Genomic DNA, 17,782 nt, shown 5'->3' on the forward strand with positions numbered 1-17,782 from the left:
TATATATATACATATATATATATATATATATATATATATGTATATATATATATATATATATATATATATATATATATATATATATATAGTTTCTGGTTCTCTGGAGAGCCCTGATTAATGCATGGTCTTTTTATCAGGGTTTTGGAAATCAGAAAACGTAATCTGAAAAGGTGTCGCAGAATCTGTCTACACTTGGACTCATGGATGGAGCTTTTGTGTTTGGTTCCACAGTAGATGGTTGTATCTAACTGTATCAGAGAAGGGAGTAGTGGGATATTATCTTCCAGGCACTTGGTCCTGGGCTCTGTGAAGAAAGATGGTGGGCTGGATAGTGGGGAGGCATCCAGCAGTCTTTGCTGTGGATGGAAAATGACCTGCCTGTCAGGCTTTTCCTTCTCTCGGCATTCACTTTACCCAAAACAGGTCTAAGCAATAGGTGTACTCCTATGTATGAGACATAATCTTTACAACATTTAGTGTGTGTCTTAGTCCATTTGGGCTGCTATAACACAATACCATAAGCTAGGTGGCTTATAAGCCATAGAAATCTATTTCTCACAGTTCCAGAGTCTGGGAAGTCCAAGCTCAAGGTGCCAGCACATTCGGGTGCCGATGAGCACGCACTGCCCAGTTCACAGAAGCTGTCTTTTTAGTGTGTCCTCACATGCTGGTAGGAGTGAGGGGTCTCTTTAGGGGCTCTTTTATGAGGGCACTAATCCCATCCCTGAGGACACCACCCTCATGGCCTAATTACCTCCCAAAGGCCCACCTCCAAATACCATCATATTGGGGACAGAGTTTCAACATATGAATTTTAGGGGACCCAAACATTCAGTCTGATGGTGTATTTCTACAGTGGACCAGGCTCTAGAGAGCATGTGTGGAAACTAGATACAGTAATTTTAACTACTTAGAGGAGACGTCTCTGTTTTCTGTCCCAACCTTCCCATCCCCCTTTTCCTTTCTCCCTATGGACACACACTCCATTAGCATCTCAGCTTCAGCAGGCAGTGGCTCCATTTCCCTGCATGGGTGGGAAGGCAGGCCTTGGGACACAGAAATCCCCCTGGCAGGGAGGCCTATAGTCATGGTGAGCTCTGCTGCTCTGGGCTCCATGAGAATGAAAGAGATGTCTTCTCATATTCCTAAAATACTCTCCATTTGTCTCTTTAGATGTCAAGTACCAGGAATTTATTATGTGAGCCTTGGCCAAGTCCTTGGATTTAGTAAAAGCTTGATGGGATATGTAATGTCCATGCTCTGAGGACTTACCAAGGAGGTTCTTACCCAGAAAATGCATGGCACTCATTGTGTGCTTTGGAAAACTAAGGCTGGGCCAGTTTTGTGGTTTGTATTCTGGACGATCAGTGCATGAAACAGAAAAGCAGAGATTATTAAGTCATCTATGTGGCTTGGCGTTACTAGCACTTGACGATCATTTAAAATCCTAAGCCTTTACTTTTCAAGTGCCCTCCAGAGTTGGAAAGCAAAAGCCATAAACTTTAGGACGTTTTGCATAGCTAAGAAGAAAGTCATTTAAAGCATATAATCAGGTAAATATTTACCATTTGATGTTGTAAAATTGGGAAATGAGTTCTCCAAGAATGTCCACCGAACTAACCCTCCCTTTAGAGTCAACACCTGAAAAGGGGAGACACATCTGTCCAGCCCCCAAGGCTGTAAGGCCTTGGGGCCTGAAACTCTCATGGAATAGGCAGGTTCCATTTGAATGTGTGGTATGATGTAGCTTAATAAGTACACTTGATTTACAAGTGACAATATCAGCCCATTAGAATTGTATAAAACATCCTTCACAATGTAACTCATTTCCTTTCTAAGGGCGCTATTAAAGATGGTGCATTGACAACAATTTAACAATGTAACCAGAGGCCAACTTTATAACACAGCTGTGTAAAGATATAAAACATTTAGGCACATTGTAACATTTAACACATTATGAAACTAAGGCTTGCCTTTCATGATATTCAAAAACAGACATTCCGGGGAGAAAAAGCTTGTGCATTCTTCATTTTTTTTTCATGTATTTACAAGCCATTGCAAGAAGAAAAAAATTAATCCTCCCCGCTTCTTATTTTTAAATGAATCATGCCCCAGCTAAGGGAGGCGGGGCATTCTCTCTGTACCATTTCAGATAAAAGTCTTAAAGCCCTGAGTATAGCTGAGCGGTCTCGCATCTGTCGCAGTAACATCTGAGAAGAGGGGCGGCTCCTGATGAATGAGGCATGGAAGGGAGGACTCTGCAGGGAATGGAGAGGACAGCTCAAAGGGTAGCACACATCTTCTTCTTTCTCTCAGGGATAAAATGACTCTGTAGACTAAGCTGATGAAACCTCTGACCCTGAAACTTATCTTTCCCCCAGAGTTTTGTGTAAGGCAAAAAAAAGAAGGACGGGATTACTGTCATTCAAGATTCAGCTTTCCTTTCACCTCTTCCAAAAGGCCTTCTGACCCTCCTACCTGGGCACCCCCTCTTCCACAGTGTCTTCTATTATATAACTCTATTGGCTGTTCCTGGTAGAACTTCTCACTACCTGCAATGATCTTATTGTTTTGTGGCTTTAAGGACCATTTATTTCCTGAACAGGTCCAAGAATTATACCTCCAGCAAGGACCTCTCCCCAGGACAGATCGTATGTACAAGTGCCCACCTGACGCCTCCGCTTGGACGTCCAAACGTTGAGCTTCTGATCCACCCCTCCACCCTGCTCCTCCGGCACTCTCACTTGTCGTGGTTCATGGCAGCTCCATCCTTTCAGTGTTGTAGGCCAGACTCTTTGGAGCCTTCCTTGGGCTCCTCTCCTTCCCCCATAACCCACTGCTGTGCCCCAGCCAATCCTACTGGCTGTGCTTCCAAAATCTACCTGAGGTCTGACCCCTGTCATCACTTCTGCCCTTTCTAGTCTGGAGCAGGTCATCAGACTCCCTAATGTTTTCAAACACTTGTTCAAATGTTCTAACCCTTCTCAGCGGGTCTCGCCTGACTGCTCTATTAAAGTTGCAAAGCTCCATCACCCCGCCCTCATATTAAATTCCCTAGGCCCCTTGCTGTTTATTCTAACATATTCATAATTCTTGAGTATGCATAACACTGAACACTTTCCAGCTACACTTCTGGACCCAGCTGATACACCCTCCTGGATTCATTAGCCTCTGCTTTTCTGCTCGGTGCTGGTGACTGTCCAGAAAGTTCACCTGGCACTACCACATCCTGAGGGTGGTAGAGGGGAGGACGTGATCTTGCTTGACAGCAGACTCATCAAGCTCTGCCACCACCTGGCAGGGTGGCACAGTGGGGTCACTGCCCTGGGCAGCTGGGCCCTCTGAGATGGCTGCTCTGGGGCCCTCATGCCCAATTCAGGAACAACCAGAGAGAGCTTTACCCCATGTCTCACACTGTTGCACCTCTGGTGTTTCTGTGGCTGCTGAGGATGGAGACTTCGCAGGAGATCTGCGCAGCACTCACCAGACACTATCTCACCCGGCCAGGTTGAGGCTCAGGCTGCGGCAGGGCAGGTGGACAACCCGGTGGCTCATCCTATGCTGGGCTCACATGCTACAGAGGCTGCTGTTTATGTCTTGGGATCCTGCCTCTCTGGCAGCTGCCTGGAGAGGCTGGAGGGCACAGACTGTAAGGCAGTGGGGTTGACAGTTCATGGGGCAAACTCTCTCTAATACATCACAGGAGCCTGTGGTTCAATTTTTCTCCCTTTCTGTTTTGTTTACATATCGCTGAGTCACAAGCTACCTTAAGGGCTTAAAATAACAATCATTTATTTTGCTCTTGAATCCTTAGTTTGGCCAGGGGTTATTGGGAATGACTTATCTCTGCTCCACTGGGGCTGGAGGATCCAGGTTCAGTACTGTTTGCTCACGTGGCTGGCGGGTTGGTGCTGGCTCTTGGCTGGGAGGCTCCGTTCCTCTCCATGTGGGGACTCTCTACAGGACTGCTCGAGTTTCCCATAGCAAGGTTGCTGGGTTAAAAGAGGAACCATTCAATTTTGTTTCTTTTTATGGCTAATATTCCATTGTATATATGTGCCACATCTTCTTTATCCATTCATCTGTTGATGGACACTTAGGTTGCTTCCATGTCTTGGCTATTGTAAATAGAGCTGCAATGAATATTTTGGTACATAGTGAGGAGGATGGACTTAGAGTCTGTCATACAGAGTGAAGTAAGTCAGAAAGAGAAAAACAAATACCGTATGCTAACACATATATATGGAATCTAAGAAAAAAAAAAAAAGGTCATGAAGAACCTAGGGGTAGGACGGGAATAAAGACACAGACCTACTAGAGCATGGATTTGAGAATATGGGGAGGGGGAAGGGTAAGCTATGACAAAGTGAGAGAGTGGCATGGACATATATACACTACCAAATGTAAAATAGATAGCTAATGGGAAGCAGCCGCATAGCACAGGGAGATCAGCTAGGTGGTTTGTGACCACCTAGAGGGGTGGGATAGGGAGGGTGAGAGGGAGGGAGACGCAAGAGGGAAGAGATATGGGAACATATGTATATGTATAACTGATTCACTTTGTTATAAAGCAGAAACTAACTCACCATTGTAAAGCAATTATACTCCAATAAAGATGGTAAAAAAAAAAAAAAAAAAAAAAAAAAAAAAACAAGCATTCCAAGAGCCAGGAAGTAGAAGTCTCCAACCACTTAAGGCCTAGGCCTGGAAACTTGTACAGGGTCACTTCTGCTATATTCTCTTGGTCAAAGAGTCAAAGGCCCATCCAGATTCAGGAGAAGGGACTCTGGCTCTCAGTGAAAGGAATATCAGAGAAGTTGTGGCTATTTTTTATTGAAGAATAGTTGATCTATAATATTATATTAGTTTCAGGTATACAACATAGTGATTCAATATTTTTATAGGTTATACTTCATTTAAAGTTATTACAAAACAATGGCTGTATTTCTCTGTGCTGTGCAATATATCTTTGTTCCTTATTTATTTTAGGCATAGTAGTTTGTACCTCTTAATCCCCTACCCCTACCTTCCTCCCTCCCTTCCCTCTCCCCACTGGTAACCACTAGTTTGTTCTCTATAGCTATGAGTCTATTTCTGTTTTGTTATATACATTCATTTGTTTTATTTTTTAGATTCCACATATAAGTGACAACATACAGTATTTGTCTTTCTCTCTCTGACTTATTTTACTAAGCATAATACTTTCTAGGTACATCCATGTCATTGCAAATGATAGAATTTCATTATTTTTATGGCTGAGTAATATTCCATTGTGTGTAGATATATACCACATCTTCTTTATCTACTCATTCATTGATGGACACCTAGGTTGCTTCCATGTCTTGCCTATTGTAAATAGTGCTGCTACGAAGAACGGGGTGTATGTATTTTTTGAATTAGTGTTTTCATTTCCTTTGGAAATATACCTGGGAGTGGAATTGCTGGATCATTTCATAGTTCTAATCTTAGTGTTTTGAGGAACCTCCACACTGTATTACATAGTGCCCACATCAATTTACATTCAAGTTGTGGCTGATTTAAATCTGCTATACTTCTTCCTTTAGATGAATTGTTCTGAGACACACTAATTCACAAGGCTTTACATAAGGCTGAATAATTGGCTGTGCTTTTTATGAAGCTAGAGCCACCTTGGTAACCCATTCCCTTATATTTGTTTTTCGTCTTTCCCTGCCTCATCCTCTTTTCTCTCATTCTTGCTTATCTGGATTTAACTCTCAAAGAAAGTGTCAGCCCTAAGATTTTGCTTCCATTCTGTTCTGTGTTCTAGGGAACCCAGTGCAAAGCACATACTATATACTTTACTTTTTAGCTTTGTTCATTGTCTATCTCCCTTCCTAGTATGTAAGCCCTTTAGAGAAGGGGTGTGTGTGTGTGTGTGTGTGTGTGTGTGTGTGTGTGTGTGTGTGTGTGTTGTTCAGGGTTGTATCCTTAGAGCCTAGAACAGTGTCTGGGTCATTGAAGGTACTCAGTAAATATTAGTTGAACAAATGGATATTTATCTGAATGTTATCTTGATTATCTAGAAATTAATCTCCATGAAGGCAGAGATCTCACTATCTCAACATTGTTCCCCAGCTCCTAATAGTGTGTGGAAACTACTAGCTCTCAATAAATATTTTGAAATGAATACATAAGTGAAACCGGGAGAGAGAAATACATAGAATGTCATTGATGGAACCATAGTCATTGCAAACCAGGGACATATCTATGGAAGTTTCTAGAAAGACCCAGGAACCAGAGACAGCTCAGAGGGATACATACAAGATCATCACACTTGAAAAATGACAGTTCCTTCACAACTTTCATATCATTTTTGAGATGTTATTATATAAACATTTCAAAATTGAATTTTTAAAACATTTTTATTAGAGTATAATTTCTTTACAATGGTGTGTTAGTTTCTGCTTTATAACAAAGTGGATCAGTTATACATATACATATATCCCCATATCTCCTCTCTCTTGCGTCTCCCTCCCAACCTCCCTATCCCACCCCTCTAGGTCGTCACAAAGCACTGAGCTGATCTCCCTGTGCTATGTGGCTGCTTCCCACTAGTTATCTATTTTACATTTGGTAGCATATATATGCCCATGCCACTCTCTCACTTCATCCCAGCTTCCCCTTCCCCATCCCCATGTCCTCAAGTCCATTCTCTATGTCTGCATCTTTATTCCTGTCCTGCCCCTAGGTTCTTCAGAACATTTTTTTTAAGAGTCTATATATATGTGTTAGGATATGGTATTTGTTTTTCTCTTTCTGACTTACTTCACTCTATATGACAGACACTAGGTCCATCCACCTCACTACAAATAACTCAATTTCATTTTTTTATGGCTGAGCAATATTCCATTGTATATATGTGCCACATCTTCTTTATGTATTCATCTGTCAATGGACACTTAGGTTGGTTCCATGTACTGGCTATTGTGAAGCTAGCTGCAATGAACATTGTGGTATATGACTCTTTTTGAATTATGGTTTTCTCAGGGTTTATGCCCAGTAGTGGGATTGCTGGGTCATATGGTAGTTCTATTTTTAGTTTTTTAAGGAAGCTCCATACTGTTCTCCATAGTGGCTGTATCAATTTACATTCCCATCAACACTGCAAGAGGGTTCCCTTTTCTCCACACCCTCTCCAGCATTTATTGTGTGTAGATTTTTTGATGATGGCCATTCTGACTGGTGTGAGATGATACCTCATTGTAGTTTTGATTTGCATTTCTCTATTGATTAGTGATGTTGAGCATCCTTTCATGTATTTGTTGGCAATATGTATATCTTCTTTAGAGAAATGTCTATTTAGGTCTTCTGCCCAATTTTGGTTGTTTGTTTTTTCGATATTGAGCTGCTTGAGCTGCTTGTAAATTTTGGAGATTAATCCTTTGTCAGTTGCTTCATTTGCAAATATTTTCCCCCATTCTGAAGGTTATCTTTACATCTTGTTTATGTTTTCCTTTGCTGTGCAAAAGCTTTTAAGGTTAATTAGGTCCCATTTGTTTATTTTTGTTTTTATTTCCATTTCTCTAGGAGGTGGGTCAAAAATAATCGAGCTGTGATTTATATCAAAGAGTGTTCTTCCTATATTTTCTTCTAAGAGATTTATAGTGTCTGATCTTACATTTAGGTCTTTAATCCACTTTGAGTTTATTTTTATGTATGGTGTTATGGAGTGTTCTAACTTCATTCTTTTACATGTATCTGTCCAGTTTTCCCAGCACCATTGATTGAAGAGGCTGTCTTTTCTCCATTGTATATTCTTGCCTCCTATATCAAAAATAAGGTGACAATAGGTGCGTGGGTTTATCTCTGTGCTTTCTATCCTGTTCCAATGATCTATATTTCTGTTTTTGTGCCAGTACCATACTGTCTTGATTACTGTAGCTTTGTAGTATATTCTGAAGTCCAGGAGCCTGATTCTTCCAGCTCTGTTTTTTTTCTCAAGATTGCTTTGGCTATTCAGGATCTTTTGTGTTTCCATACAAATTGTGAAATTTTTTGTTCTATTTCTGTGAAAAATGTCACTGGTAGTTTGATAGGGATTGCACTGAATGTGTAGATTGCTTTGGGTAGTAGAGTCAATTTCACAGTGTTGATTCTTCCAATCCAAGAACATGGTATATCTCTCCATCTGTTCATATCATCTTTAATTTCTTTCATCAGTGTCTTATAGTTTTCTGCATACATGTCTTTTGTCTCCTTAGGTAGGTTTATTCCTAGGTATTTTATTCTTTTTGTTGCAATGGTAAATTGGAGTGTCTCCTTAATTTCTCTTTCAGATTTTTCATCATTAGTGTATAGGAATGCAAGGGATTTCTGCGCATTATTTTTGTATCTTGCTACTTTACCAAATTCATTGATTAGCTCTAATAGTTTTCTGGTAGAGTCTTTAGGATTCTCTATGTATAGTATCATGTCATCTTCAAACGGTGACAGCTTTACTTCTTCTTTTCTTATTTGGATTCCTTTTATTTCTTTTCTTCTCTGATTGCTGTGGATGAAACTTCCAAAACTATGTTGAATAATAGTGGTGAGAGTGGGCAACCTTGTCTTGTTCCTGATCTTAGTGGAAATGGTTTCAGTTTTTCACCATTGAGAATGCTACTGGCTGTGGGTTTGTTTTGTGTGGCCTATATTATGTTGAGGTAAGTTCCCTCTATGCCTATTTTCTGTAGGGTTTTTATCATAAATGGGTGTTGAATTTTGTCAAAAGCTCTTTCCGCATCTATTGAGATGATCATATGGTTTTTCTCCTTCTATTTTTTCATATGGTTTATCCCATTGATTGATTTGCATATATTGAAGAATCCTTGCATTCCTGGGATAAACCCCACTTGATCATGGTGTATGATCCTTTGAATGTGCTGTTGGATTCTGTTTGCTAGTATTTTGTTGAGGATTTTTGCATCTGTGTTCATCAGTGATATTGGCTTGTAGTTTTCTTTCTTTGTGACATCTTTGTCTGGTTTTGGTATCAGGGTGATGATGACCTCATAGAATGAGTTTGGGAGTGTTCCTCTATTTGGTATATTTTGGAAGAGTTTGAGAAGGGTAGGTGTTAGCTCTTCTCTAAATGTTTGATAGAATTCCCCTGTGAAGCCATCTGGTCCTTGACTTTTGTTTGTTGGAAGGTTTTTAATCACAGTCTCAATTTCAGTGCTTGTTATTGGTCTGTTTATATTTTCTTTTTCTTCCTGGTTCAGTCTGGGATGGTTGTGCTTTTCAAAGAATTTGTCCATTTCTTCCAGGTTGTCCATTTTATTGGCATAGAGTTCCTTGTAGTAATATCTCTTGGTCCTTTGTATTTTCGCAGTGTCAGGTGTTACTTCTCGTTTTTCATTTCTAATTCTGTTGATTTGAGTCTTCTCCCTTTTTTTCTTGTTGAGTCTGGCTAATGGTTTATCAATTTTGTTTATCTTCTCAAAGAACCAGCTTTTAGTTTTATTGATCTTTGCTATTGTTTCCTTCATTTCTTTTTCATTTATTTCTGCTCTGATCTTTATGATTTCTTTCCTTCTGCTAACTTTGGGGTTTTTTTGTTCTTCTTTCTCTGATTGCTTTAGGTGTAAGGTTAGGTTGTTTATTTGAGATGTTTCTTGTTTCTTGAGGTAGGATTTTATTGCTATAAACGTCCCTCTTAAAACTGCTTTTGCTGCATCCCATAGGTTTTGTTGGGTCATCGTGTTTTCCTTTTCATTTGTTTCTAGGTATTTTTTGGTTTCCTCTTTGATTTCTTCAGTGATCTCTTGGTTATTAAGTAGTGTACTGTTTAGCCTCCATGTGTTTGTATTTTTTACAGATGTTTTTCCTGTAATTGCTATCTAGTCTCATTGCACTGTGGTAGGGAAAGATATTTGATATGTTTTCGATTTTCTTAAATTTTCCAAGGCTTGATTTGTGACCCAAGATATGATCTATCCTAGAGAATGTTCCATGAGCACTTGAGAAGAAAGTGTAGTCTGTTGTTTTTGGATCAAATGTCCTGTAAATATAGATTAAGTCCATCCATCTTGTTTAATGTGTCATTTAAAGCTTGTGTTTCCTTATTTATTACCATTTTGGAAGATCTGTCCATTGGTGAAAGTGGGGTGTTAAAATCCCCTACTATGATTCTGTTACTGTCGATTTCCCCTTTTATGTCTGTTAGTATTTGCCTTGTATACTGAGGTGCTCCTATATTGGGTGCATAAATATTTACAATTGTTATATCTTCTTGGATTGATCCCTTGATCATTATGTAGTGTCCTTCTCTGTCTCTGTAATAGTCTTTATTTTAAAGTCTATTTTGTCTGATATGAGAATTGCTACTCCAGTTTTCTTTTGATTTCCATTTGCATGGAATATCTTTTTCCTTCCCCACACTTTCAGTATGTCTGAGGTGGTCTCTTGTAGACAGCATATGTATGGGTCTTGTTTTTGTGTCCATTCAGCCAGTTGATGTCTTTTGGTTGGAGCATTTAATCCATTTACATTTAAGGTAATTATCGATATGTATGTTCCTATTATCATTTTCTTAATTGTTTTGGATTTGTGACTGTAGGTCTTTTCCTTCTCTTGTGTTTCCTGCCTAGAGAAGTTCCTTTAGCGTTTGTTGTAAAGCTTGTTTGGTGGTGCTGAATTCTCTTAGTTTTTGCTTGCCTGTAAAGGTTTTAATTTCTCCATCTAATCTGAATGAGATCCTTCAGCACTGAACTTTAATAACCTTTGGAGAAGAGAAGCCAGATACAACATCTGTGGCCCAAGACCCCTCAAATGCAGTGGCCCAGTGGGGCTGTTCTAGTGCCCATCAAAGGGGCTGGACATCTCTTCTTCATGCCCTTGGCATGCCTGTGTCTTCCAGGAACTCATGTCCTTAAGAGTGTTACCTTGACCTCACCCATCCTGGTTTGGCTGATTTGAGTTGCCTCTTGGTGAGTTTTGATCGTCTTAGTATTGTATGAGGATTTGTTTCTTTATATTTTCCACCCATTCAATTCAAGTCAACATTTTCTTTAAAGTTGAGAGCCTATATGCCAGGTACTATTAGGCTTTTGTGCCTCAGTCAAGGCACCACAGAAAACATGGAACCATCCAACAGAGATCATTCAAGGAGAGTTCACATACCAGTAACTGTTTCCAGAGCTGAGAGTGAAGGTGGCCTACAGAGGCTAGCCCAGTAGCTGGAGCCAGCAATCAGTTCTCCCCTGACAACTGCAGCACCTTGGGCAGAGTACAAATGGTGGTCTGCAGGTCACAAATCAGAATATTCCAAAGTTACAACTCAAGCTAACACACCATTGAATAAAATTTGTTCCAGGGGGAGCTTCCCTGGTGACGCATTTGTTGAGAGTCCACCTGACGATGCAGGGGACACGGGTTCATGCCCCGGTCCGGGAAGATCCCACACGCCACGGAGTGGCTGGGCCCCTGAGCCATGGCCGCTGAGCCTGTGCATCTGGAGCCTGTGCTCCACAATGGGAGAGGTCACAACAGTGAGAGGCCCGTATATCGCACACACACAAAAAAAAAAAAAAAGAAAAAGAAAACAATTTGTTCCATCTTCCTACTTCACTAATGTGGTACTTGTCTAAAGAGTTGGAAGGTCAGGTCTGCATAGAGATTTATCACATTCTTCTGAGTTACAGATCACCGTGCCACAACATGGTGGGGAGGGACAGCCAGCCTGTGTCCCGTCCCCCTCTTCATCCTTCCCCCAACTCTGTGCACACAGCAAACACCTTTGCCAGCTCATGTACAGACACCCTGGCCATGTGTGCAAGCTCTGTTCATAATTTCACAGAAACCTGCCTGTTAGCCATCTGGGGTCTAAGGATGGGCACACCAGGGTTACTGTCCCCCAGCTACCTTGAGACAGAACTGGGGCTGAGACCTGCATAGACCTTGACAGCTGGCTTGGGTCTATTTGGGTGGGGAATTTGGGGTCTGAGTTCATAGTATGTTTTGTAAGTAGGGAGTTCAATAAAGCTTGGTCTGGGGTCCCACTTGCCTGCATCTGCTAGTGGCAGAGCTATACCAACTCCAGGTGTGGAGGGAGGTGGGAGATCTGTAGACTGTGCTCTTTGAGCAGGAGTAACCTTCTTTCTGGAGATAGAGTCATCTGCAGATAAACTTGCAGGGAGGGGGCAAAGGGACATAGTCTCCCCTTTATACCAGAGTTCCCCACTGGTTACCCCCAGCCAGAATGCAGAGGGCTGCCAAGTCATGGTGATGGAGCTCCCAGGCCAGACAGCAGGAGAGAAGTGCCCAGAGCGAATCTGGAGGGGCAGAGCCAAGGTAGCAGGCAAAGGTTGCATCAGTGGGCAATGCACGCCACTGTCCTGCACCTCAACCACAGGAGATGCTTTACCAGAAAAAAGAAGGTGGCAGTGCCCACGGCTGGACATTGCCTGGTCCTCAGGGAAAGTTCCCGGGGAGGCTGGGATCTGCTTACTCTTGACCATGCTTTTCAAGAGTTGAGGTGGGGGAGAGGCACAAAGCACATCAACTACAGTCTTAATGGGTGTTGTCATTTGGTTAAGCCCTTGAAACAGTCCTTCATAGGGCATTATTGAAAATAATTTCATTTTATGACTTTTCATTTTTAAGAGCACTCTGCTAATTAACATAAATAATCATGCACAGCAACTGATGTTTATTGTGTACGTGTTTTGTGCAAGGCATGGTGCCAAGTCCAGTCACAGGCTGTGCCAAGAGGAGCTTGTAATCTAAGTGGAGAGACTTGGACTCCGTTCTCAGTTTTCCATTCTCTGAATTTCTCCCCTTTCTTTTTTCCCTGCCATCCTATCTTCTTGGTGCCTCTGGGCTCTAAGTAAGACAGAGTCAGAGAGAACTAAGGGAAACTTCTCTGTGTGAGAGAAGGCAGCTGGGAGAGAATAGAAGGGAGATTTTTTAAAAGGGGGTGAGAGGTAGCTCAGAATGCAGTGCCCAGTGAAGCAGATGGAGTTCCAGGGGGAGGCGGTGGAGGAAGAGGGGGAGGGAGAGGAGGGGGAGGAGAGGGAGGAGAGGGAGAAGGGGGAGGGGGAGAGGGGGAGGAAGAGGCCAGAGAGTAAAAAGACATTGAAGGAGTGAAGATAAAACAGGTAGGGGTTTTTTGATGATGGCCATTCTGACCAGTGTGAGATGATATCTCATTGCAGTTTTGATTTGCATTTCTCTAATGATTAATGATGTTGAGCATTCTTTCATGTGTTTGTTGGCAATCTGTATATCTTCTTTGGAGAAATGTCTATTTAGGTTTTCTGCCCATTTTTGGATTGGGTTGTTTGTTTTTTTGTTATTGAGCTGCATGAGTTGCTTATAAATGTTGGAGATTAATCCTTTGTCAGTTGCTTCGTTTGCAACTATTTTCTCCCATTCTGAGGGTTGTCTTGGATAAAGTAGATGTGGCACATATATACAATGGAATATTACTCAGCCATAAAAAGAAATGAATCCGAGTTATTTGTAGTGAGGTGGATGGACCTGGAGTCTTTTATACAGAGTAAAGTAAGTCAGAAGGAGAAAAACGAATACCGTATGCTAACATGTATGTATGGAATCTAAGAAAAAAATGTCATGAAGAGACTAGGGGTAGGACAGGAATAAAACACACACCTACTAGAGCTTGGACTTGAGGATATGGAGAGGGGGAAGGGTAAGATGTGATGAAGTGAAAGAGTGGCATGGACATATATACACTACCAAATGTAGGGTGGATAGCTAGTGGGAAGCAGCCACATGGCACAGGGAGATCAGCTAGGTGGTTTGTGACCACCTAGAAGGGTGGGATAGGGAAGGTGGGAGGGAGGGAGACGCAAGAGGGAAGAGATATGGGAACATATGTATATGTATAACTGATTCACTTTGTTGTAAAGTAGAAACTAACACACCATTGTAAAGCAATTATACTCCAATAAAGATGTTAAAAAAAAGCCTAAAAAAACAAAAACAAAAACAGGTAGGGGGGTAAACAAAGGACCGTCTCATCTTTCATGCATGCATTCATTTCTTGAGTACGCTTTTCCTTGTTCATTCAGAAACCATGCATATTACTGAGCTCCCGCCTCGTGGGGGCTGAGGTCTCTGATGTGCACTAATGCTTCCGGTGTCTCCCATGCTGCCCATTCCTGGTATCTTTATACAATTATTTTGTAGGCTTCTAGAAACAATCTTATTTTTCAGGACTAAGGTGAGGAGAGTGAGACGAGGCGCTCACCTGGGGCACCAAAAACCTCAGTAATCAAGACAAATAATATCTTAATGTAGTAGCTTAAAAAAATCAAAATCAGTGGGAAATGTCCATGATGAACAAAATCTCACAAATGCTAATAAAGGCAGGATCCGTATCCTAGGGCTGAAACAACAGAACGGTTTTGTTCCCATCAACAGTGATCATAGGTTCCTTATTATCAAGGCCAAAGGGAAGAGGCGTAGGGAAAGACGCCAGTCAAGGCAGCCGTCATTATTCATAATGTGTTAATTGTGCGCGCTCTGTTGGAGCAGGTGGTCTGAGCGCTCCGGCTGCCTTAGGAATGATTCTGTGGTAGGTTTGTGCTGCCATCTAGTGGTCAAATGTGATATAAACCAACCTCACTTCTGGAGTCTCTTTTAGGGGAAACGCAATTTAACCTGAAAAGATACAGGGCAAAGAGATAGACAAATACCAGGAACTCTCCGGATCAGTAGGTTTTTGAAGCTGTGCTCAAGCTCAACCCGTTGTTTGGTATATGTTTTTTTTCCCTTTATTAAATACAAATTGAATTCCTTCTATGTTAAGAAGTGGGCTGGACGCTGGGTATGGAAGGGTGAATATTTGGCCCAGGAGAGCTCTTTCAGGGAGTCTGAATAGGAAGGGATTGTACAATTCATCTACCGGCCCGTTTTATTAAACGCAAAACCAAAAAAGACGCCCGGAGAGAGTTGTAGAGAGTGAGGGATTTGTCTAAAGTAACATAACTGGTTAGTAGAGAACGACTTCTAATTCAGTTGGGTGCACTTTCCATGGCATACTGTTTCCTTTCTCAGAGAAAACTTGTCCTCAAGATGCTGAAACAAACATTTTAAAGCTCCTCTTATACTCTTTGTGGGACGAGTATTTGGAGCACATTTCAGAAATGGATTGGAGGGCTTCCCAGGGCTTCCCAGGGCTTCCCAGGGCTTCCCTGGTGGCGCATTGGTTGAGAGTCCGCCTGCCGATGCAGGGGACACGGGTTTGTGCCCCGGTCCGGGAAGATCGCACATGCCGCGGAGCGGCTGGGCCCGTGAGCCATGGCCGCTGAGCCTGTGCGTCCGGAGCCTGTGCTCCACAACGGGAGAGGCCACAACAGTGAGAGGCCCGCGTACCGAAAAAAAAAAAAATAAAAGAAATGGATTAGAGAAGGAAGTCAGCTGCGTTTCTGCCAATAGTAACTCCAGCTGAACTTAAATCAATCAGTTTTGCTTAGAAACACGCTCCACCAGTACCCTAAAGTCAAGACGATATAAAATTTATGACTCATGTTTGTAATTTACTTAATTCACGCTAGAAAAGGAGGAGCAGTAACTTATGTCTTGTCCATGTGCCAACAGCTACCTCACTCTCTTCTTTTGTACCTGAGCTGCTCCCACTTCAATTCTCAAAAGGACCCTGGCTTCAGGAGATCACCACTAGTCCCTCCTTCTACTAATTGCTTAAAATAACTACATTTTTCTAGGTATAGAGCATTAAATGTTTGCTAACCACACATTGTACTGGTGCGTCTAGGTCAAAATAAAATAATAAACTCTGATAAAGCAAAAAAAAAAAGACTGATTAAGGGCTAAGTTGCATGCATGTTTAATATATCATGTATTCAATTTTTATCATGAAAAATTTCGAACATGCACAAATACAGAGTTTTCAGTGAACCCCCAACATATCCATCACCCAGATTACCAACATTAGCAGCACCACAAATCCCAGACATTTCACTCTTAATACATTATTAGGAATTCCTTAAAAATAGGGAGCTTTTCTTACCACAATGCCATTATCATACCTAATACAATAAACTAATTCCTGGGTATCATCCAAAATTCGGTCCATCATTAAATTTCCTCAAATGTTTCAAAACCATCTTTTCTACTGCTGGTTTATTCAAATCTGGATTCAAACAAGGTCTAAACATTACACTTGACTGTTATGTCTCTTAAGTCTCTTTTAGTCTAGGCAATCCTCTCTCCCCGTCCCCCAACATCCTCCCCCTCCCCCATCGACTTATTTTTAAAAAACCAGGCCAGGTGTCCTGAAGAATGAACCTCCCCCACTCTAGATTTGTTTCTGCTTCCTTCCTTACGGTGTCATGCAGTTTGTTCCACCCTCCACTGTGATTATTGTGAAGGGATGTGAGTTCTAGAAGCTTTGTTACATTCAGCTTCTTTTTTTCCCTTTTTTGCAAGAATACTTCAGAAGTGGGACGTGCACCTCACGCAGCAACACATCAGGGTTGACCACGTCTGGGTAGTTCAGTTCATGTGTGCATATGTATTTCACCCAAATTATATTAAAAAATATTTCTAACAGAAAATTTGAAAGAATAACACAACACATACACTCTTCATCTAGTTTCATGCATGGTGGCATCAACTGCTATATATATCTTTTTCTTTTTCTTTTTTTCTTTTTTTTTCTTTTGGCCCTATCGGGTCTTAATTGAGGCATGCAGGATCTTTCGTTGCGGTGTGCAGACTCTTTGTTGTGGCCTGCGGGCTTTCTCCCTAGTTGTGACGTGCAGGCTCCAGGGCGCACGGGCTCTCTAGTTGAGGTGCGCAAGCTCGGTAGTTGTGGTGCATGGGCTTAGTTGCCTCGAGGCATGTGGGATCTTAGGTCCCCGACCTGGGATCGAACCCACATCCCCTGTGGAAGGCAGATTCTCTACCACTGGACCACCAGGGAGGTCCCTCAACTGCTATATTTTTGCCTTGTTTGCTTTATCTCTTCTCTCTTTTCATCCCTAAGTAACTGTATTATCATCATCATCGCCAATAAATTTAAGTGATACAGTAATATTATCCTATATACAGTCCAAGTTATAATTTCTCCCATTGTCCCAATAATGCTTTTTGTAGCTTTTGTTTTTGGCTCTGTGTCCATTCAAATGTCATGTTTGTATTTGGCTCTCGTCTCCTAACCTCCATCATCATTTCCCTTCCCTCTTTTTGTCTTCCTAGCATTGCCATTTTTGAAGCACCCAGGCCAGTTGTTTTATAGAATTCCTTCTGATTCGATTCAGGTTAAGCATTTTCAGCGAGAATAATTATGTGGGTGATGTCACATGCCAGTTGCCCCAGATCTGAAGGCCACAGTGACAATTTGTGCCATGACTGATGAGGCCAAGTTAACCCTTGGATTAGGTCGTTATATCAGTTGGGGTTCTCTAGAGAAACAGAACCAGTAGCGGCTAAAGCAGTTATAGAGGCTGAGAAGTCCCAAGACATGCAGTCAGCAGCTGGAGACCCAGGACAGCTAGTGCTGTCATTCCAGTCTGAGTCTGAAGGCCTGAGAACCAGGAGAGCCAATGAGATAAGTTCCATGTGGGAGTCTAGCAGGCTTGAGGTCCAAGATGAACCAGTTTTCTAAATCAAGTCCCAAGGCAGGAAAAGACGAATGTCCCAGCTCAGCAGTCGGACAGGTGGAGTTGCCCCTACCTAGGGAAGGTCAGCCCTTTTGTCCTAGTCAGGCCTTCATTGGATGACGACCTCCCTATTAGGGGAAGCAATCTGCTTTACTCAGTCTACCAATTCAAATATTAATCTCATCCCTAAACAC

This window comes from Kogia breviceps, chromosome 2 (genome assembly GCF_026419965.1).
Source record: "Kogia breviceps isolate mKogBre1 chromosome 2, mKogBre1 haplotype 1, whole genome shotgun sequence".
NCBI classification, from domain to species: Eukaryota; Metazoa; Chordata; class Mammalia; order Artiodactyla; family Physeteridae; genus Kogia; species Kogia breviceps.